The following is a 23,366-nucleotide window of genomic DNA, read 5'->3' on the forward strand; positions in this document are numbered from 1 at the left end:
CGATGATGGTGAAAGGCGATCCAACTGCTGTTGACACATTTATGAGAAGCAACTGTGTCTATACCTCGGACATTTGGGTGGTTCCCTACCCTGATACTGATATAGTAGGCCGCTTCAGCCTGGATGATCAGTCCTGCATTGGTCTCCAGATCGACAACGGATGGCCCATCCCAGAGAATCACTTGTGGTTCAAAGCAAGCGTTTCCAACGCCGCGGAGTGGTTGAGTTGAAGTTCATTTCATGGCTTGTTATTTGTTGTGTGGTGAAAACTTTAGTATTTATAATGTATCCTCGTTGTCGATGTGGGTTGATGACCTGTTGTACTATGTAATAAAATGATATGCCTGTGATAAACTTACTAAATTTATGAATGGCTTTCGAGTCGCTTCTCTGAGTGAGTGGTGCGACGAGGCAAAAAAATATTTTCCGAATATATAATTGTATGTGCATTGCAACAGGTTATCGGATGAGGCCAATCAACAATAGTAGTACACTATTTGTACTAGCTTCACATGCTTCGCGCGTCGGGCGGGTGTTTTTACTGTAGCCATATGTTAATGTGTTCGTTGTACGTAACCAGCACCTCAAATCCTCGATATACTAGTAGTATAGTATATAGTAGGAGTAAGTAGTAGGAGTAGTAGGGTGGCATGGGCCAGAACAAGCATTCACGTCTAGGAGTACGGCACACGCCACCACCATGACATCCATCTGACACCATATTATTTCTTGGAGTCCGTGCGAGAGCAATCTCTTCAACCTTGTCGTTTCTCTAACTTCAGCCACCGCGTGGCGGGCGAGGTGGGGGTTTGCCGATAGTCAGTTTCCTTAACTGCGATCCCACTTGTAAGGCCAACTCCAACGCACGACCCCAAACGGACCTCCATTTTGCACGAACTCCAACGATAATTTTGTCTACTTCTGTAGTAAGTTGGATTAGTGCCTTCTCGATGCATTCATTGTTGATCTGTGGAGGCTCGATCTGCGGAGTGTAAAGAAGTAGACGTTGCTTCCTCGCATCTAGTCTCATGTCTAGCATCTATTCTATACTAGCTAAAAGTGATAGAACATCTACTAAATTGCGCTCTATCAATATATGGATGTACTCTTCTTCCCAATACAAAAACTTGCATCCATTCTACTCCCTCCGTTGCACAATACTACATGCCTTCTATTTGTCAAAATATATATGTATCTAGACATGTATTAGTATATAGGTACATCCATTTTTGGACAAATGGAAGTCAAGTATTTTGGAACGGAGGGAGTACACAATAAAAATTTTAAGTTAGCACAACTAGTCTAATCCGAGAGCAGAACCGAAGATTTGGTCGGGTTCTTTCTCCTTTTGCCGACACGTGGGACATCCAACATCCAGGTCATGTCATGAAAGAAAATAGAGTGGTAGTTAAAGCCACGAGATGTGCATCTTGGGTTAAACTGTAAATAGAATCTTACTACTCTTGAGTAACTCCAAAAGCGGCCACCGAAGATCTTTATTGGATTTGTTTTTCATCACCAGCATGTCGAGGTGAAAGATGTGCAGGTTCAGTGGGTCCTCTTGTGTTTTCACTGACATGTGGGGCTGCATGTGAGCAAACAGACGATGGGCTCCGTGCGTCCGTTGGCTAGCTGAGAAGAGAGATAGAGGAGGGTTGAGCATGGACTGCAGGAAATTTGTTCTACGTACCTTGATATAGGCTCGATATAGTGGGGTGGCATGGGCCATAACTAGCATTCACGTCTAGCAGTACGGCACACGCCACCCACAAGAGTCCCATCCGACACCAATTTTCTTGGAGTCCATGCTACAACCATCTCTTCTCCCTCCTGTCCTCTTTTCTCAGCCATCGCGCGGTGGGCGGGGTGGGGGTTTGCCGATAGTCGGTTTGCTCAACTGCGATCCCACTTGTAAGTGAAAATGCAACACCGCACGCATTCCCGCTTGAGCGGTGTGCCGGACCAACCCTGTGGGGGTGCGACATGAACACGGCAGGCTTTTCCTTTTGAACTCGTAACTTGTAAATTTTGGTTCTGCTCCATGGCGCAACCGATAGATAGAAAATAACGATTTTTCCTAGAGTAATGAGAAGTTTGCTTCTGGCGCCGTTCATGCATGGAGTACATATGAAAATTATGAAGTTGATGCGAAAGGTAAGATAATTACTTTAGTATCATATACTACTACATGGATTTGATGGAAGGATAAAAGTACATATGGATCCATCAACGTTCAACGACATCCTCATGCCCTAGTGCGCCGGGTCACCAACCAACGTGTGAGGAGCAGCGGCGTTGGCGGTGAGCTCAACATGCTTCTGAATAGTGCCGTCCAAGGTTGCCCTGCGCTCAAAGAATGTCAGCGTCCTATCGTCCTCCTCTTGCATGTACTAGTCCTTGTGGACGATTTGCGCGTAGACGTGGGTGATTATGTCGATGGTGTCTTGCTGCGCCAGGCGCTGCGCGGCGAGCGCGACCTCGAGGTGGACATTCTCCGGCGCGACGGCCGGCAGTCGTAGGGCCACCAATGCATCAAAGAGGTTGTTACCATAGTGGCCGTTGAGGGTGGCGGGCATCGCAGAGCCTGGGCGCGTCGACTGGAGGCTTACGTCAAAGTCGTCCGCAAGCTTCTTGACGACGGTGAACTTGTCGAGAAAACCGACGAGGACCTCGTCGAACAAGGATGCGAAGCTGTCGTCCAAGTGGCCCCTCGCCCTAGTAGCCTCAAGCAATACTACCTGCCGGGCCGCAGGCCGGCGTCGTGGACCATCTGGCACAGCTGGCTGATGCTCACGCTCATCGCCTCCATGGGTCTAGCATAGCTTCTAGTCGACTGATCTTGCGATTCGAGTGATCACTCAGCCCTTGGTTAGTGTGTGTAGGTGCGTAGGATTTCGTACTACTCCTCGGCCCTCTACTGCACCTGCCTTTGGCTGTATGATAGGTGGGCCAGCCACCCCCTGGGGCCACGTGTCATTCACCTCCTGACCCGTCTCTCACACGCACCCTGCTAGTGTATATACTCCATCCTTTTTGGTTTATAGGGCTTATCTCAAAATTTTAGTTTTTCCATTTCACAAGGCTCAATTTGGTTGTTTTCCATCACATGTTCAGATTCCAAGGTGCATTAAATCATTGCATGCAAGTACTAAGAGAAAATTGACCAATGCATGTAATTTATGCATGCATGCGTTGCAATTAATGCATTGGTAAACATACTTTTTTGAGGAAAACAAAAGCATTAATTAGGTGCTTTTGCAAACTACAAAAGGTATTCCATCACTCACCATCTACCTTGGTTGGTGAGAATTTTGAATTGAGCCTTATAAACCAGAAAGGAGGGAGTATAGTGGTTTTCTTTTTCTCTCGATATCAACCATTTTATATTGCGTACATGTCATTCAAGAGTGAAATGATGGTTGCTTCTTCCGACTAACTTACTGTGTGATTTGACTGCTCTTTAGTGGCCCCTACACGTACTCCCCCTGCGTGTATGCAGCAGTCACACGTACACATGGACGAAAAACGCGCGCGACGCCCTAATGCATGCATGTCCGAGCACACGACGGAACACACACGGTGACACTCAAGTGCTCAACCTACACGTGCATGCACACACATACTCAGTTAGGGTGAGCTAGTGACCGTATGAACACCGGAAAATATATATATTGAGCGCAATGAGCGTATTATGAAGTCTACTGACCGTATTTTTACAAATATACAGTGACAGACAGTGTATTTATCTCGTTTGAAATTAAGCCATGTTGACGGTGTCCTGGACTAGGGGTACTCACCACGTCGTCTCCCGATCTATTAGATTAGGCCAAGGCCCCCATGACCGTATACTCATGGGCCAGTTCGGACAGCTGCTGCATACAAGGAACATTCCACAAAGACTTGGCGATCAAGACCAGGACTTCTCCCCACCGGCGTATTCGGCTAGGACTCTTGTTAACCTAGGCCTATGGTGCATTATATAAACCAGGACTAGGCTAGTCGATAGAATAGACAACATACACATCAACAATCATGCCATATGCTAGCTTCTAGGGTTTAGCCTCTCCGATCTCGTAGTAGATCTACTCTTGTACTACCCATATCATCAATATTAATCAAGCAGGACGTAGGGTTTTACCTCCATCAAGAGGGCCCGAACCTGGGTAAAACATCGTGTCCCCTGCCTCCTGTTACCATCCACCTTAGACGCACAGTTCGGGACCCCCTACCCGAGATCCGCCGGTTTTGACACCGACATTGGTGCTTTCATTGAGAGTTCCGCTGTGTGATCGACAAAAGGATCGATGGCTCGCCGGCAGATCAACTGCGACTTCGGCGTCTCCGTCACCAGTTCGACTGGTCACCTTGGTTCGACCAAGAATTGCGCCCCGTGTTCGGATCACCATGTTCGGACGAGGGCTTCATCAAACATAAACTCCGATCTCTATCAAGATCATGGAGGAATCATCTATGGAGCTCGGGGGCTCAACGTCAACATTGCCCTCAAGCGACCGTGCTGTTTTTTTTGGACAGCGAACTCGTATCTGCCGCCACCACCTCCTCGAGTATCGCTTTGACGATCGCTTTGGTGGAATTGTGCGGAATTGAGTCTATAACAACCCTGGAAAATTTCGTCGAGTTCCGATGGAGGAATCTCTGGCAATCCACGATATACCGGAGCCCTGTCAAATCTGGATGGGAATTTGGATGAGTTTAGGGCGTGGTGTCCAGCTTCTAGCTCGGACGTCCTTTGGAAGATCCAACCGTTGATCGGCTGAGGAATTTCTATATCTACCACCTCTCAAAATTTCAGCTCGATCCGACGGTCCAAACTCCGGGAACCTTCCGATTAGTGCATCACTTTCCAAATCTATTTTCTGCGCGAAAACGAATCCGACCCGAGTTCATCTTTTTTATGAACGGGGTTTCGCACATCCCTTTTGAAGGAAGTTTTGTATGGGGTATTGTGTTTTGTTCCCAAACACATCCCATTAACTTTAAGATCTTTTAAACATGATCTTTAACATCATGCTGGTGTCAAACCAGTCCGGCAATATTACTCCACGGCTGCCGACCTGCACTAGACACGTCGTCACTTTAGCCGAGCTCAACTTCTTCGGATCATCATCTCGGCAAGCCGAACAAGAGTCCGGCATTGCGAAGGATAAATCATCATCAACATCGCCGCCCCACGGATTACACGGAGCGGGCATACCGGCATCGCCGCACGGTCGCTTCATCAAGCCGGCATCGACCACGTCACGACCTGCATCGACAGGGCCGCACTATTGCTTCTTCAAGCTGGTGTCCATCACGCCGACCTACTTCGACTCATCGGCTGACGTCGAGGCTTCGACATCTCGGCTGGACCGGGGGCTTCGCCATCTCTTCATCAACCTACTCCGGACACTTCGGCATCACTAGCCGACCAGCTCCGTCACGTTAGTTGCCTCGGCGAGTCAACCTTTATCAGCATTGCCATGCCGTTGTTTTATCGCCCATCAGGCAATGGGTGTGCGGAGGGAGTCCCAATTTTGGGAATCACGTTCCTTCGTATTGCTACAACAAATAAACCAGGTGCTATTAATCCCAATATTTTTTGCTTGTTTGGGTTCATTTTTCCCAAGGAATTATTACTCTGGTTTGTCCATGATATGTACACAGGTCTATGAAATGGTGACCGCATTAACGACGATCACGTGGTGCTTCGATCAGTTTCCGTACATAGTCCGGCGAACGCCGCATCCGGAGCTCGGACTAACCTGTGAATTCAGGCTTTGCCACGCCTTTACTACATCACGCCGACACCCTGCATCGACATTGACTTCGGCGCCAGGCCATATTTCTTCTATTCCTCACTTTGCATAAATTATTTATTATGCAACATTTTTTTATTATCATTATTACTATTATCTCTGGTTTGCACTATTTTTTGTGCACAGGAAAATGATCCGGGGACTTCGGCGTCACTCTGCCAGTCTGCATTGACCGTGCTATGTCACCACTTCGGCGTGTCGAGTTCTCCGCTCCGCCACCTCGGGACCAGCTTGGGGGATGGAACCTTGCCCCGCATCAAGCTCGGACCGCGTCATCAATACCGAACACATTAACCAGCTAAGTCGCTTTCATGCTCAAAGCTTTAATTTCTAACTTGCGTTCGGTTCGACCAAGCATTATACTTTTTTGGAAAAAAGTTGCTTGTAAAAAATTTCCTTGTCCAAACTTTGTTTGTGACGCATAAATTCAAATACCTTCATTTGGGGGATTCCTTCATGAAGCTTTTCCACTTGCATATGATTATACTTGTACGACTTCGTTCCTTGTTCGTGTATTACGCCATAATATGCACCATATTGACTTAAGCGATTTGCAAGCTGGGTTGCCTCGCTCCTATGTTTACCCCTACGTTCCTGATTGTTCGGCTAGGGAGTAAAGGGAGCACCTCTGCGATTGTCATGATCGGGTCAACTGAGCCGGACCTCAGACCGGGTGAAGTCGAAAGCTAGCGCTCTTATAGTTTTCAATGATGGTCGGCACACAACGGAACTCATGAGTACAAAAAATCTATTGCACAAGTCTCACAATAACAATGAGCACCGAAGAAAGGTATCAGTGGGGGTACTATTTTCTTCGAAGATGCTTCTTACACTTCACGGTAATATAGCATAATTTTCCTGAGCGCGCTTTGTCTGTTACAGCCTTATGGCCTGATTGCCTGGTTATTGGAAACACCGTCGATATTCTCGACCGATGGAGTACATAACACTTTTCGGTCCTTGACCGAAGAGGGAGAAGCTGACGGTCGGTTAAGACGCGTTTAAAGTTCGGTTGAACATAGATATGATATAAGTACTTCGGTACATGCAATCATTCTTATACCCAAGTCACTTGGGGGCTCTTAAGTTTATTTGAGCCGTTTTATAATAATGTTCTTCTTCTTAGTCGTTGCAAAGTTTTATTATTATTATTTATCACTCCTTTTTTCGACGCGAGTGTGCGGTCACTAGCCGGGGAGCCTAATTTCTCTCTCAAAGCCGCTAGAGTTTAGTTTGCTAAACTTGCCTAATGAGAAGTACTCCGCCCTCGGGATAGGAGGTTGAAGCCGTAGGCTGACCCGCTCGAAGTCTTGAGATAGGATGTATCATGTTGAAGCACGACTGGAGCACTTCCTTTTTTAAGACCAATTTTTGGATTGGCACCGAACACTTGATCTTGTTCGGACGTCATGCTTTTATTGATGTTTCTTGGTTTTCCAAGCTTTTTGGCACTTTTAAACTATTTGTGCTTTTCCAGCATTAGTCTCGCAGTGCAACGCCGGACACCTTTAGGGTTTCGGCAAAAACATTCTCAGATATTGCTATATATGCATCGGTTTCGAATTGTGTCTTCGGTCAATAGTTGGGTTGCCCGGCTCCTGCACTTGCTTCCTACGTTCTGTTTTGTTCGGCTAGGCGTGCAAAGGGAGAACCACTGTGATTGTGCTTCCAGCTCACATGGTTAAGCATCTCAGTGGAGAAAGCCGAAAACTGACTGTCACAATAAGCATAAACTGGTCAGCGATCCGATGACTATGTTAAAAGACGGGCCGTTCATAACATTGGCCGAAGTGTTTACGGCTTGACCCCGACTGTCGTCGAACACTACCGGGGGCTATTAACTGGCCTCCCAAACTAAATTCTCGATATTTTTCTCTTACATTAGAGTTGAGGTTTAATGATCATGCTTAGCATGACAACCCAAAGAAAGGAACCGATAGCGGGACTATTTTCTTTGGAAGACATTTCTTCTGTTAAACAGTAATATAACTCTCTGCATACCTTTGTTCATAAAACCGTATGACCAGATTGCCTTGTTTGTCGTAAATCTTTGCCCTCATAAAGGCTTTATAAAGTAGGACAAACACTCCTCGGCTACTAGCCGAGGAGGTGGAAGCCGATGGTCGGTCAACAAAGTTTTGTATAATGCGGACCCAAGCATTAATGACGTAAAGTACTTGGATACATAGAGTCATTACACATAATTTGTGATTTTACTATGGATATTGATCCTTAATTCGGCCACCCGTGCCCGCATTAAGGCTCGGGGGCTACTGGGCTTCGGGCTTATTATTTACAAATATTAAAGGGGCACATCGATCCCCTGATCTGGTGTTGCCACCCGACCAGTGTCTCGGGGGCTACTGCATTGCCTGTTCAATGCAGAAAATTTTAAGTGCAATACAGTTGCCGAGGAGATTTTGATCCTCGGGTTGGTCGGCCGCACCCAACCTGAGTCTCGAGGACTAAGCACGCCGCTTTTTGTGTCCCGAAGTATTCTGCCAAGCTAGGACTTGATCCCCAGGCTAATTTTGCAAATCAACCTGAGTCTCAGCGACTACTGGGATCAGCGGTCTTACGTCATCCTTCAGGTGCATCTCGGGTTTTAGACCGATACACACCTTGAGGGCTACTGGCCATATATCTCGGCAGAGAATAAATTGCAATAATAAAAAATATTGACAAAAAATCGGCCCACAGTCGGGGTGGTGCACCACCTCGGAAGCAGTCCGGCATAAAGCTCGGGCGCTAGTGGCTGGATCCATAGAGGGCATTTCCGGCATTAAGCTCGGCTAAACTCCTTCGCTTTTTTGAACCAAGGTGATATGACACCTCGGATATAGTCCGGCGTTGGAGTCGGATATAGTCCGGCGTTGGAGCTGGGACACTGTCCGGCGTTGGAGCTCGGATATAGTCCAGCGTTGGAGCTCGGATACATTTCGGCATTAGAGCTGGGAAGCGGTCCGGCGTTGGTGCTCGGCTGCAAAAGATACCTCGAATGCAGTCCAGCGTTGGAGCTCGGACGCAAGAGGACGCTGCCGCCCGGGAACAATTTCAAACCTGAGGTGTGGCATAAAAATAACAAGGCATTGATAAAGGCCAGAAACTTAAAGGGGCTCCTCGGATACCCGACGTGTAAACTCGTCGAATGCATTTCAGCGATCCTCAAGATCGAAGATGAGAAGATTTGTTGAACCAGTTTTCAAGACCGACGACCGAAGATGAAAAACAGTTCGGAAGAATCGAGGAGCGTCCCTAACTTGAAGACTGGTTCAGGGGGCTACTAACGGTGTCCTGGACTAGGGGGTACTCACCACGTCGTCTCCCGATCTATTAGATTGGGCCAAGGCCCCCATGACCGTATACTCATGGGCCAGTTCGGACAGCTGCCACATACAAGAAAGATTCCACAAAGACTTGGCGATCAAGACAAGAACTTCTCCCCACCGGCGTATTCGGCTAGGACTCTTGTTAACCTAGGCCTCTGGTGCATTATATAAACCAGGGCCAGGCTAGTCGATAGAATAGACAACATACACATCAACAATCATGCCATAGGATAGCTTCTAGGGTTTAGCCTCTCCGATCTCGTGGTAGATCTACTCTTGTACTACCCATATCATCAATATTAATCAAGCAGGACGTAGGGTTTTACCTCCATCAAGAGGGCCCGAACCTGGGTAAAACATCGTGTCCCCTGCCTCCTGTTACCATCCACCTTAGACGCACAGTTCGGGACCCCCTACCCGAGATCCGCCGGTTTTGACACCGACACATGTTAACCGGAGAGGAGGCAGCATGGACTAGCATTACTTTGTTGTGTCCCGTCAACTTGCCGAACGAGGAGAAGGTTGCAGGACGGGAGAAGCTTGCGCGTGGTGGCTCGCAGGACAAGGAGAAACTTTTGACTAATGCAAGCTCTCCCTCGCTCAGGCGGTGGACGTGCCACAGTTAATTCGGTGTCAGATTGCCAGAAGCATACTACACTATACTACTAGGAACCGGATGGAGGAGCGTCTGCACTCTTATTATAATTTTAAAATGTGATAGAGCAATCTTCAACACATTTGGTTCTGTTCGAGGGTTCTCGCATGTGATAATGGAAGTTGATTGCATGGAACACTCGCCACAATTCTCGCTTAATTCTGGCTCATATCCTGTTACAAATAGTAGCGCTCAGTAATATTTCCTCTTTTTGTTATTCAGCATGTAAACAGGTCAGCAAACCTTGCGGCGCATCTTCGTGTGAACCGTGCTTGCTGCACTTTGAATGTGGCTGAGAGCTGGCTTGATGAAATACCTCGCTTCCTACTTATTTTTTTGGCTTCCTAGTGACCAGTGTCTTGGCTGATCGTCCTAAGAATGCTTATATATCAATAAAGCTCTCTCATTTACCTGCAAAAAAGATTAAGCCATATTAACCGGAAAGGAGGGAGTATGGACTAGCAGTACTTTTTGGTGTGTCCCGTCAACTCGTAGAACGAGGAGAAGCTTGCAGGACAAGGTGAAGCTCGCTTACGCCTTTTGACTAATGCAACCTACCCTCGGTGGACATGCATCAGTCCATTCGGTGTCAGATTGTCAGAGGCATACACTGTAGTACCCAACATGCGGAGTACCATCATTGTTCGACTTCACGAAGGGGCGAAGAGCCAAGCGCAGTACTAGTACGCGTACTTGGTTTTGCACCTTCATACTACTCCACCCTCCGTCACAGTTTACAGGGCGCGCTTCATTATGATGCATTTCTCTCAATGCATTTCCACCACCAGAGAGACTTTAGACACGTTTGTTTTAATGCTCAATTAATTAGGGCGTGGTAACCGCAATCAAGTCCACAATTTTCTCTCCATGTACTATACTACTATGGAGTGCATGCATGTGTGTACCCAGGGTGGAAGCACTGCATGCATGTGTGTACGCATTATTCCCTCTAGTAATAGACGCCATGCTATAACTACCAATGCTATTTTTCAGGCCGATCGCTAGTCGCCTTGGTCCCATAGATTTTTTTCTTTTTTCTGAAGCGCGCTGTATAAACAGTGACGGATGGAGTAGTATGAGCGGATTCAAAGAAGAGCGTATTGATGGTTGCTTCTTCAGAGCAACTTACAGTGGGAAAGATGGGGCTTATGATTTGACTGCTCATTACTCACTATTAATGCGGCGCAACGACCGGGCTGAGTCTCCCATGCGGTTGTGCACTACCCCCTCGGTTCTTAAATATACTCTAGAGTATTTGTCTTTCTAAAATATGTTGAAATCTCTGTTAAGACGAATAGAATATTTAGGAATGGAGGGAGTACACATACGAAGCAAAATGAGTGAATCTACACTCTAAAATATGCCCGTTTGAAATTTGTAAAAAGACAAATATTTAGGAACGAAGGAGTATAATTCGTGCATGGCACATGGACCCGGATGATGAAGAGGCTTATGGCAATGCTATCAAGCTTCCATCATTTGTTTACATAATTGACGTACTATACAATAATTTTCCAGCGACATGAAATTGTACAATGGTGTGAGCTTTCAGCTTTTGTTTCGCGTGTCTTGCCATCGATGCTCTTTCGGAAACAATAAAAAACTAACTTCCTTGCTAATGCATGTCAATTATTAGCATATCAGAGCTAATAATTACATCACAACTGAAGACAAAGTTGTGAGAAGGTGTTAAATTAAAATTGATCCATGCTTTCATTGGCAGCAACGTCCCCCCAGCTCTGTCTAAATCAACAAGGCATGTTGGGAAAAAACTAGCTGTCTGGAGCATGCGACATTCTGATCATTTTGTGCAGTTCCACTAAAATAGAACCGAGCGTCCCTGTTCCAAAGATATCAAGTGTGATTACGATAATAGAGAACTGCTGATGAAACAATAAACACACAAATAGAAGCCAATCACCTTTGCGGTCTCTCTTAAGACTAACTAGTTGGAGAAGATTAGGCTCGGAGTTGGATGAGGAGGATAGAGCAAAACCAATCTCCCTTTGTGCAGTCGCACTGAAATGTAGAGATGTTGCCCGTGTGACATTTTAGTACAACTGCACAAAACACTCTTAAGAAAAAAGTGATTTGTGCAGTTCACCAAAAGGTCGCAATAGCAACGAGGTGAAATGGATAGCCCTGTTTGCAAAAAAGAGGTAGAAAGGAAACAATTACTGGCCAATAACAGTTGATGACACATCCGACGAGAAAAAGAAGCATATTCCTTGTCCTAAGGGAAGATAACAACATGATTGTGTTTGTCTAAAATGGTGTGAGGACGAGAATGCAATATGGAAAGTACGCCGGACGAGCTATGTTTTGGGCAAAGAACTATGGAAGATCCACATGCAGTGACGTGGGAAAACGGGCAGTGGAGCAAGGCCGGAGGGGATACGTGGAGGTCGTCGGGATGTAACTAGGTGAGCGGTGGTGGGCGGAATCTGCGAGCAGGTGGCGTAGGCCCTGCCGCGCCGGAGCTTGGTCAGAGAGAACAACGTGTACCGCAGATCGGGACGTGCTGCCTCGGCGACGTCGAACGGAGAAATGATGCACTTCCTTCCTTTCCCCCGACAGACGGGATGCAGCTGAATTAGTGACCAACGGTGAGAGAGAGAGAAAGGTCACCGCACTCCCTTTCCCCCGGCGGACGGGATGCGGCTGGATCAGTGAACAACAGTGAGAGAGAGAGTCCACCGCACTCCCTTTCCCCGGTGGACGGAATGCGGACGGATCAGTGACCAACGGTGAGAGAGAGAGAGGCCACCGGAGCCTTGTGTGAGATACTCTGAAGAGCGGACTACCTTTTCCTCCATAAAAATCATTTTATATTCCATGTACGTGCCATTGAGCGCTATAACTTTATTTAAAAATAACGCGGCAACGTGTCAAGTCGAACTTTGTTTCATGCACGCGTGGTACACGACCTCCCTAGGTAAACAACCGCTACAGGCGTTCAAATTAGCACGTGGGCTGCCATTTCGTAAAGAAATGAGCTCCATCGTGCACCCGCGCGGGTGTGGCTGGGCACGAAGCGTGAGTACATGCAAGGTGCACTTATTCTCTTCTTGTATACGTACACCACCTACGTGGGGTTGTGTGAGAGAGATACAAACCTAGAGAGATATAGTGTGTGGGTTCTTGAGAGTTTTTTTGGGGGGGTCAATCAAAAAATTTAACATATTCAATGTGTGTGAAATAGAGTCCTGGATATAACATATATATAGAGGGGGCGATCCACAAGAAGAGAGTGGAGGTATCATCGGCTTGAGGTGTCTATAGAATCGAAGAGAGGGATGATGTGTGTGTGTGTGCACGTGCGCGATCAATAAAGAGTGCCATCGAATTTGTGTGTGCCCACGTCAAAGATATAGAGTGGCTGGCCTACTGGAATGTGAGATGGGACATGTGCAGTTTGTCTCTGTGGCATGGATACCTACCTGCAGCGCTCGACTATCGGTGTGTGGTGGGGGAAGAGGGAGGCCCAATTAACTATAGAGGTACAATGGCTGGTATATGTGTGGAGGAGGAGAGAGGCCTACCTCATGTATTAAGGAGATCGATCTGCCTCATGTATTAAGGGAGATCGATCGGCATCCATGCATATGTGCAGGAGATGAATAAGGTTGGGAGAGAGACAGAGCTAGAGTGTTGGAGGGGGTGGTAGTGGAGTTGCTTCTAACAAATGGTGGGATAGGCTTGCTAGACAAACGGAGGGCACGCCCGCAATATCAATAAGAGAGGAGATGGCTGCTTGTTGTCTGTGCACGTGCGTGTGAGAGACGGGTCAGGAGGCATGGACGAATGATGAGGGGGACGATGTGGCTGTGGTAAGCAGACGTAACTACATAGGAAGATCAATCATCCTTTGTAAGAGAAAGGAGAGACATAACTTGTGAGGTACGTCGATCGATGGGGGGGGGTAGTTAAAGTCGATCTAAGTATATGTTGGGAGATCGATCGGTATACATGCATGTGTGTGTTAGAAGCAAATGAGGCACGAGGAGAAGGATAGAGAGAGAGGGATGCATGTAGGAGGTGGTACGAGAGGCATACTATATCGAGGGGGAGGAGTGTGCGATTACGAGAACGATGAAAAGAGCGGTGTGAGTGAGGCATGGACGGTGACAAGAGAAGAGGGGAAGCTTGTGTTTGTGCTAGGCACACCTGGCTAGAGAGGCATATCGATCGATGTGTGCCATAAAGAAGGAGCTGGGGGGCCTACACACACCGTAGGTGAACGACCTAAAGTGAAGACATGAATTTGCGCGATGGAGCTAGAGAATGTTGAGGGAGGGTGAGAGGGATGCGGGCGTGTGCATGCACAAGAGAAAGTTAGCGCTAGCTACAAAGATAAGAGGGTTGTGTGGGTGTAAAAGACAAATAGAGATCATATATACTTCACTATAAAAAGCGAATTTGGATATTTTAAGAATTTATCATAGTGTTTAAAACCGACGGATGTGTGAATATATATAACGGTGATAAACATGGTGTGGTTATGAACATGGTATACTACATTTAATATATTTGATCTCTACTCTTATAAAAAACAGAGTTGTTGATGATGGTGTGCCTGCCATCCTGCATTATAGGCCATCTGATTTATATCTGGCGGATAGCAAGGAAACTTTGATGGTTGAAGTTGGCAACAATCATGATTGTAGATTCTTATTGAAATAGAGAAACGAATTCAAATTTAGTTCGAATTGCAGCGGTAGTATAGACATTTGGAATGCACTAAAATGTTGGTATGAGTAGGTTACATGCATTATGTAGTAAGCGAAAAAATTTAATCGGACATAACATGGATTCATACTCCCTCCTTCCATCTACATAGGGCGTAATGAGATTTTTAAGACCGCCTTTGACTATTGACAAAATTAATAATACATGACATGCACAATGTGAAAATTATATCATTGAAAGAACCTTTCGCAGACGAATTTAACGGTGTGCTTTGTGTAAGTTGCATGTCATATATCATTGCTCTAATATTTGGTCAAAGTTAGCATCGAAAAACGCATTAGGCCCTATATAGATGGAAGGAGGGAGTAGCTTTGAATAGCATTTGTATAGTAAAACGGGGCAAGACTCTCTCTTTGTGTGGTGTGAATAGTTTTATTTTTTTCGTTTTCTTTTTGGTTGAGGGAAGTGTGAATTGATTTAGTACGTACAAGTACAATACTACAAAACGTTAGGCTTGTCCCTGAAATTCAACCCGCGTCTTGTTATATCCCGAAAATTCAGATATCGTGCTCCCAAAACTGGCGCCTTCACAACCCGCGCCTTGCTATCCCGAAATTACAACGCGCGCGAAAACTCCCTCCAGCTGCCAAATCCCGACACGCGAAATCCCCCTTCTAACCCTGAGCCGAAAGCGCCGCTAGTTCAAATTGGTGGGGGGTACTTTTGTAACACACCCTACATTTTGGACAAGCGCGTTCCTAAGTCATGCTTCACCCCCTCCCATCACCCCCTTTTCGCCATTCGAAATCCCAGGCCGCCATAACCTCTCCGCTCCAGCCGCGAAACCCCACCCTCCTCCGTCCGCCATGTCACCGCTGCCCAGCCGGAGCCTCTTCCCCGACGACGTAATCCACCGCAACAGCTCGACATCCCTCATCCACCTCCCCGGATGAGGATCCGTCGTCCCGCCGGTTCAGCCGCCCCATCCTCCACCTCCAAGGAGCTGCTCCGACGATTGCCTCGTCTATCGCAGCTGCTCCATCCCCATAGCGCCACCTTAACCTGCTCCACCGGAATCGCAACATCCTCACCGACTCCTCGGACGAAGCCGAGGCCTACTCGGCGCCACCAAAGAGGTTGTACACTCATCGCATCGCACCTTCTCCTTAACTCGACCTCCTGGCGCCGACGGTGCTCCATCCCGTACCCCCATGGAGCAGCTACCTTGAAGCCGGCGCCGCGAGCGACATCTCCCCGGCGGCTCTCCCCCAGTGCGAGGCCCCTTCGGTGGCTGCGTCCATACCAGCCGGATCTGCTGCTGCTGCTCTGACTCTCGCTCGATCGCTCGCTCGCCCAGCTGCTGCTGCTACACTCCCCCTCGCTCATGCTGCTGCTCTGCTCCGATTAAGCCACACTTCAGTCGACTGAATCGACTTTTGGGTCAGTCGATTTTCAGGGGTTGGGGGGCTCGCCGGAGTTAAGGAAGAACCACCCACAGCGGGGACGGGGGCTCGCCGGAGAGGTACCCCACTATCTATCTTAGGGTTCAGGGTGGGGGCGGGGGGCCTAGAGGGCTGGCCGGGGCGGCGGTGGCAAGTTGTTTTGGGGCGGCGAGGCGACGCTGGGGCCGGCGGTTCGGCCGGTGGTGGCTGGCGGCTCAGGGGGGTGCAGGTTCAAGATGAACTGCAGGCCCTCCCTTAACTACATGTCAAGTGCCTCTCTGCTACCATTGTGTTCAGTTTCGACAGTAGCATTCAGATTCCACAGTAAATTTCAGTTTCGACGGTTAAGTTCAGAGTCAACAGTTTTTACCTCATCTGTTGTAGTCAGGTGGTTTTTGGTGATGTTAATTTTACATCCATTTTACATCATCTATTGGAAATGCTATTAGAATCCCACTTGAGATTGACGATGTCTGTCTTGTGCTGCTTCAGCCTTGACGTCTTACGGCTCACCGGAGCTGCTGCAACGACAGAATGATCCATCACAACAGAGCAGTGCCCTGGACGCCGTCTACAGATTCCTCAGATCTTCCTCCACACCTCCGACAGCCACCTCTGCCTCAACTGCTTCAGCGACCAACCCAATGATGCTGAGGTCGACACGACTACGGCAAAGAGGTTGTACACTTGTTGCATCACTTATTACTATACATTCACGTCGATCCATTAGGGCTATTTTGGTTCAACGGAAAAACATCGATCCACTGGTTGTTACCATCACTCTAAATTTCTGCATGCTCTCCTTACGTAATCTCACCATATTTTTTCGTATGCATGTCAGATATTGTACACAGTCATGCTGAACATGTAGAGAAAAAGAGAAGAGTTTTGCGCGACAATACAATGTCATGCAGACATCGCTCCATGGTGGGTTCAATGGCAAACCCTCCCCACCCCTCTCCAGATTGTAATCCAGAGGAAGATATCTGTTCTGAGGCGGATTCGGACGCCGCTGACCACTCCTATTTACCCCCCAAGGTGTTTGCTCTACTTTGGCATGATGATGTTAGTCATATCATGCATATGTTGCCTTGCAGTGCCTACTTTTGACATCATATATGTCATCTGCTTAGTTTAGACATGTTCTGTAATGCCACCTGTTTAGTTTCTATATCATATATGGGAATTATGCAGTCTCATGTCTTTTAGCCAGCCATAATATATGTGAAATGTGCAATGCCATCCTGTTTAACCAGGCATCATATATTTGAATGATATCTTGCCCATCCTTTTCTTCATTACATTTCCATTTGTCGACAATGTTTGTACATTAAACTACTCTTCCTGTGAATCAGCCATTTGGGTGGGAGATGGAAAAATCTGGAGTGAAAACAAGGCCTTCATAGCAGACAGTGCTACCTATCGAAGCAGATCTCTTGTTGGGTCCCGATAGCTCCTCAGAGATGGATTCAGAGACAAATGACCAGTCCTATTCCCCCACTGAGGTGTACGCTCGAACTTGGCACGGTTATACTGCTCATATCATGCATACGGTGTCTTGCATTGCATAGTTTAGACATCATATACACAATATTCAACACCATGTTCTTAGTTCAGACATCATATCGAATGCCCTCTGTTTAGCATATAAATCATATATGTGAATTAAATGATGCGATCCTGATTACTTAGATAACATGTAGGTGAATTATGTCAGGCGATCCTGTTTAGTTATTCATCATATCTTTGAATTATGTTATGCTATGCTATCCAGTTTAGATAGACATCATATATGTGAAATTATGTCATGATATCCGTTTTAGTTAAACAATATACATGTCAACTATTTCATGCCCTTTTTTTTCCACACTATCTATTGCATCTGTCTCTCATGCAATGTCTGTACATTCAACTATGTTTCCTGTTTATCAACCATTTGAATTGGAGCGGGTGATGCCAGTATCTAGCGGACTAAAAACACAGTCTTCAAATAAAACAGTGCTACCTCTTGGTGGAGATAGCACCCCGGTTGTACATGCACAAGAACCAGCCCTACCACACATAACCCAAACTCTCGCAGATTGTACCCCTACTACGATGGACAGAGAACCAGCTTCACCCAATCTAACCCCAACCCAGCCGATAGTAACCCAGTTCCTGTTGACACAACACCATCTCCACCACAGAGCTCCCAAACAAGAGCAGTTAGTAAGGCAGCTCCAGTGCACAAAAGGCCAGTACTATCACGGTGAATCCCAACTCCACCAGTTAGTACGCCTATTCCTGTGGAGGAAGCACAACCAGCTAGTCGTAGTTTAGCATCTATCGCATTTGATGTTGTTAAATCATATGTGCGTATCTTCCCATCTTGGAAATATTATACTGAAGATGAAGGAAAATGCCAGTTGCAGGTGTTTGTCCAGGAGTTATGTGTAAGTAATGTTATTCATGGCAATTACTTTGCTTTGTCCCATACAACCTACCTCCATGATGGTTATAATACAGCAAATTTTCCCATTTTTCTCTATAGAAAGGACCGATTTGGAAACTCAGGATGAGGTAACCTGTGCTAATACCTCTGCTATCTTCAAGAATGCTTGGTGGCAGTATCGGAATTACCTGAAGAAAACGTACTTCACCGACAAAGAAACTCATCAAATTCCCTTACGTTCTCCTGAGACACATTTACTGGACGATGACTGGGAACGCCTTGTTCTGTACTGGTCCCGAACCAAGAATGTGGTAAGGTCTATGAGCTCATTTTCTATTTTAAGTATTGGGTTAATTAGATAAATGCCACTCCAATTATGGCGATTCATAAAAATGCCATTGCAATTTCCAAACTTTGAAAAATGCCACTGCAAATTTTGCAATCTTTGAAGAACACCACTGCAGACTTCGAAAAATGCCACTGGAAGTGGCATGAAATGTCATTTTTCAAAGTTTGGAAATTGTGGTGGCATTTCTCAGAATCGCCATAATTGGAGTGGCATTTATCTAATTAACCCTTAAGTATTATATTCTTGCGTCTTACTGTACTCTGTTCATGTAGAACAAGTGCCTAAACCTGAAGAACAACTGTTCTAATTTAAGATTCCATTGCTACCATAGGACATAGATATATGTTTGTTTGATGCTTTTATTATGTACTAGTACTTGGCAATAGAAGACTTGGTAGTTTAATTCTGTCCACCTTACTAATGAACTGGTTCACCGAAATGAGTTTCATATACTAGTACATGCTAAACTTGTTATGTGCCTGCTTGTTTCTTATTTTAGAATGCTGACATAATATTGGGGAAGAGTGCCTTATTAAGCAACGGTAAAGGAAGTAATGCAAATAAGGTTCAGGATAGTGACACATCCTGTCTTGGTTTAGTGTTGGAGTTACTGGCCACTACCGCTTGCACAAGCTATTCAAACTCACTGTCTGAATCAGTTCGGTTTGCTGAGTCCCAACTACAAGCTGAAAGACATCGATCAGCTGTGCTGCGACAAGAAGCGGAAGGACTGCGGAAGTCCCTGGAGCATTCAGATGCATACTTTCTGGTGCAATAGCAAGCGTTGGAGGATTTTAGCACCAAACAGGACAAAGCTAATCAGCTTGCTAAGCTTATTGCCAGCATGGTGGATACCCAGGATAACGTTTCTTGAGCTCTTTTGAAGTTGTTTCAGTTATGCTCTTGTTTTGCTGCCACGTTTATTTGCATTGATGGCCAATTTTGACGGCCAGTGTATATGATATGCTGCTTTGTTCCCTATATTTGCACTTGTGGCGAACTTTGATGCCCAGTGGATGTAATATGTGTAATAGCCATGATAGCCTAGCGTTAGTTGCTTGCTTATTTATTTCCTTGTTGTCTTGTTTATTTGTTTGCTTGTAATCATTGCAGTTCTTTTTCCGCGGTTAACTAGTGGCTACAATAACCTATTTTTTAAAACTAGGCCACAATAACCATGGGCTAATATTTACTATAGTGACACTGGGCCTCCTACAGGCCGTAGAAACAGTGGGCCTTTTACGGACCGTAGAAACAGTAGGCCTTCTATGGGCCGTAGAAACAATGGGCCATCTACGGGCCGTATCATCAATGGGACTTATACGGGCCGTATGATCGATTGGCCAAACATGGGCCAATAACAGGCCGCATTATGGTCGTAAACGGTATAGAGTTGGAATTGTCCGTTCATGGGCCGACCATAACGGGCCATCGTTAATAGGCCGTATTTGATGACGCTATGAAAATAGCTGTCGGTGTCAAAACCGGCGGATCTCGGGTAGGGGGTCCCGAACTATGCGTCTAGGCCGGACTATATCCTTTGGCCGGACTGTTGGACTATGAAGATACAAGATTGAAGACTTTGTCTCGTGTCCGGATGGGACTCTACTTGGTGTGGAAGGCAATCTAGGCAATACGAATATGGATACCTCCTCCTTTGTAACCGACCTTGTGTAACCCTAACCCTCTCCGGTGTCTATATAAACCGGAGGGTTTTAGTCCGCAAGACACAACAACCACAACATACAATCATACCATAGGCTAGCTTCTAGGGTTTAGCCTCTTTGATATCATGGTAGATCTACTCTTGTACTACCCATATCATCAATATTAATCAAGCAGGACATAGGGTTTTACCTCCATCAAGAGGGCCCGAACCTGGGTAAAACATTGTCCCCTGCCTCCTGTTACCATCCGGCCTAGACGCACAGTTCGGGACCCCCTACCCGAGATCTGCCGGTTTTGACACCGACATTGGTGCTTTCGTTGAGAGTTCCTCTGTGCCATCGCCATTAGGCTTGATGGATCCTACTATCATCGATAGCGATGCAGTCCAGGGTGAGACTTTTCTCCCCGGACAGATCTTCGTGTTCGGCGCTTTGCACTACGGGCCAATTCGCTTGGCCATCTAGAGCAGATCGAAAGTTATGCCCCTGGCCACCAGGTCAGGTTTGGAAGCTTAAACTACATGGCCGATGTCCGTGGAGACTTGATCTTTGACGGATTCGAGCCTCTGCCTTGTGCGTCATGCGGTCACGATGAGTACGATTTAGCTCTACCATCGGACAGCGTTCAGGAGATCGCACCGGCAGCCGCTCCCACCCTCGATTTGGAGCCAGTTGCGCATCCGCCCAAAGAAGGCAATGGCGACGAGATAGCGGAGGATGACCCCTCCAAGAAGCAACCCAAGCGCCGACGTCAGTGGCGCCGCTCTAAGTCCCGCCAAAGCAAAAGTGGTGATACCGGCACAGGAGATAATAACACTCCGGATAGTGCCGAAGACAACAACAATCCCCTCCAGCAAGATTTAGAGCAGGAGGATGGAGGAGCCAGCCCTCCTGAGAGAGCGGCAGATGGAGAGGTGGAGGATGATAATTACATGCCCCCTTCCGAAGACGAGGCAAGCCTCGGCGACGACGAATTCGCCGTGCCAGAGGATCCCGTCGAACAAGAGCGCTTCAAGCGCCGGCTTATAGCCACGGAAAATAGCCTTAAGAAAAAGCAGCAGCAGCTTCAAGCTGATCAAGATCTGCTAGCTGACAGATGGACTGAAGTCCTCGCGGCCAAGGAATATAAACTCGAGCGCCCCTCCAAGAGTTACCCAAAATGCAGGTTGCCACCCCGACTAGAGGAAGAAGTGTATGACGCGGCTGATCGGCCACCTCGTTGCCGCGATAGAGAGGCATTGCAGCCAAAAACTCAGCTCGCACTCCGACGCCATTCAAATAAAAAGGCATGGGGAGATACGCCAGACCTCCGAGACATATTGGAGGACAAAGCAAAGCATGCAAGATCGATCTACGGATCACGAGGGCGCGCCACCATGCGAGACGATAAACATCATGCCGGATACAGTAAAAGTAAATCCGGCCGGGCCGAACACAGCGGGCAAGACCCATTCGAGCTGCGTCACGATATAGCCCAATACAGAGGCGCCGCACACCCTTTATGCTTCACAGATGAAGTAATGTATCATCAAATCCCAGAAGGTTTCAAACCTATAAATATTGAATCATACGACAACACTACAGATCCTGCGGTATGGATCGAGGATTTCCTCCTTCACATCCACATGGCCCGCGGTGATGACTTACACGCCATCAAATACCTCCCACTAAAGCTCAAAGGACCAGCGCGGCATTGTCTTAACAGCTTGCTAGCAGACTCCATTAGCTGTTGGGAAGATCTGGAAGCCGCATTCCTCGACAACTTTCTGGGCACTTATGTGCGATCACCAGACGCCGATGACCTGAGCCACATAATTCAGCAGCCAGAAGAGTCGGCCAGACAATTCTGGACTCGCTTCCTTACAAAGAAAAATCAAATCGTTGACTGTCCGGATGCAGAGGCCTTAGCGGCTTTCAAACACAACATCCGAGACGAGTGGCTAGCCCGGCACCTTGGTCAGGAAAAGCCAAAATCTATGGCAGCTCTCACGACGCTCATGACCCGCTTTTGTGCGGGAGAAGACTGCCGACTAGCTCACAGTAATAACATATCAAAGAACCATGGTACCTCGGATACCAAGGATGGCAATAGTAGGTGTCACACCCTAGCTAGTCATGCATTAGAGTGTTGCATCATGTTTACTCTTTCATCAGAAACTTGAAATGGGGATTTGTGAAACCCTCAGAATCATTTCTGAAAATGATCCAAATAAAAATTTCTCCAAAAAGGTCCAAGAAAATGCTCATGTTGCTCTCTGAAAATATTGGACAGAGATAAAAATCAAACCAATATTTTTAAGAGCTCATAAGTATTTATTTTGGGCATTTGGAATTAATGCATAAATATTTGCATTGGAAATATATTAGTTATATATATTAATATATGTCCAAAAATTATGCCATCTGTTGGGGAGCTCGGGAATAATATATCTAGCTCCTGCAAAAATTGGCATAAGGAAATGAAATGATTTAATATTTTATTTAAATCAAAACAAATGTCAGAAATTAGAAAAACCAAAATAAATAAAAGGAGGAGCTTACCTGGGCTCCTCCCTGTCCGGCCCAGCCAGCTGGCCGGCCCAGCCAGCAGGCGGCCCAGCCCACCACTGCAGCCCTCCGTCGTCTTCCTCCCCTCGCCCCGAAGCTGCTGCGTGCTCGCACGCGCACGGCCGCGCGGCCACCTCCTGCTTGCCGACGAGCTCCTGGCCGCGTGGACGACTTCCGCAGGCCGTCCCGATCCCCCTGACCCCCCTCACTCTCCCATGCACCTCTTCCCTCTCTCCCTGCTACGCCTCCCTCGCCCCCTCTCCCGAAGCAGAGCGCAGCCGCCGACGCCGTTCGCCGTAGCTGCAGCCACCGCCCTTCCCTCGCTCCCCCGACTAGCCCAGAGGCTCCGCCTCGACCCCCTCTTCCTCCCCACCGATCCACGGGCCTCCGGAAGCCCTGCATCGCCGCCCACGTCGCCGTTCCCCTCCTCGGCCATCGGAG

Source organism: Triticum dicoccoides, chromosome 7A, assembly GCF_002162155.2.
Source record: "Triticum dicoccoides isolate Atlit2015 ecotype Zavitan chromosome 7A, WEW_v2.0, whole genome shotgun sequence".
Lineage (NCBI taxonomy): Eukaryota > Viridiplantae > Streptophyta > Magnoliopsida > Poales > Poaceae > Triticum > Triticum dicoccoides.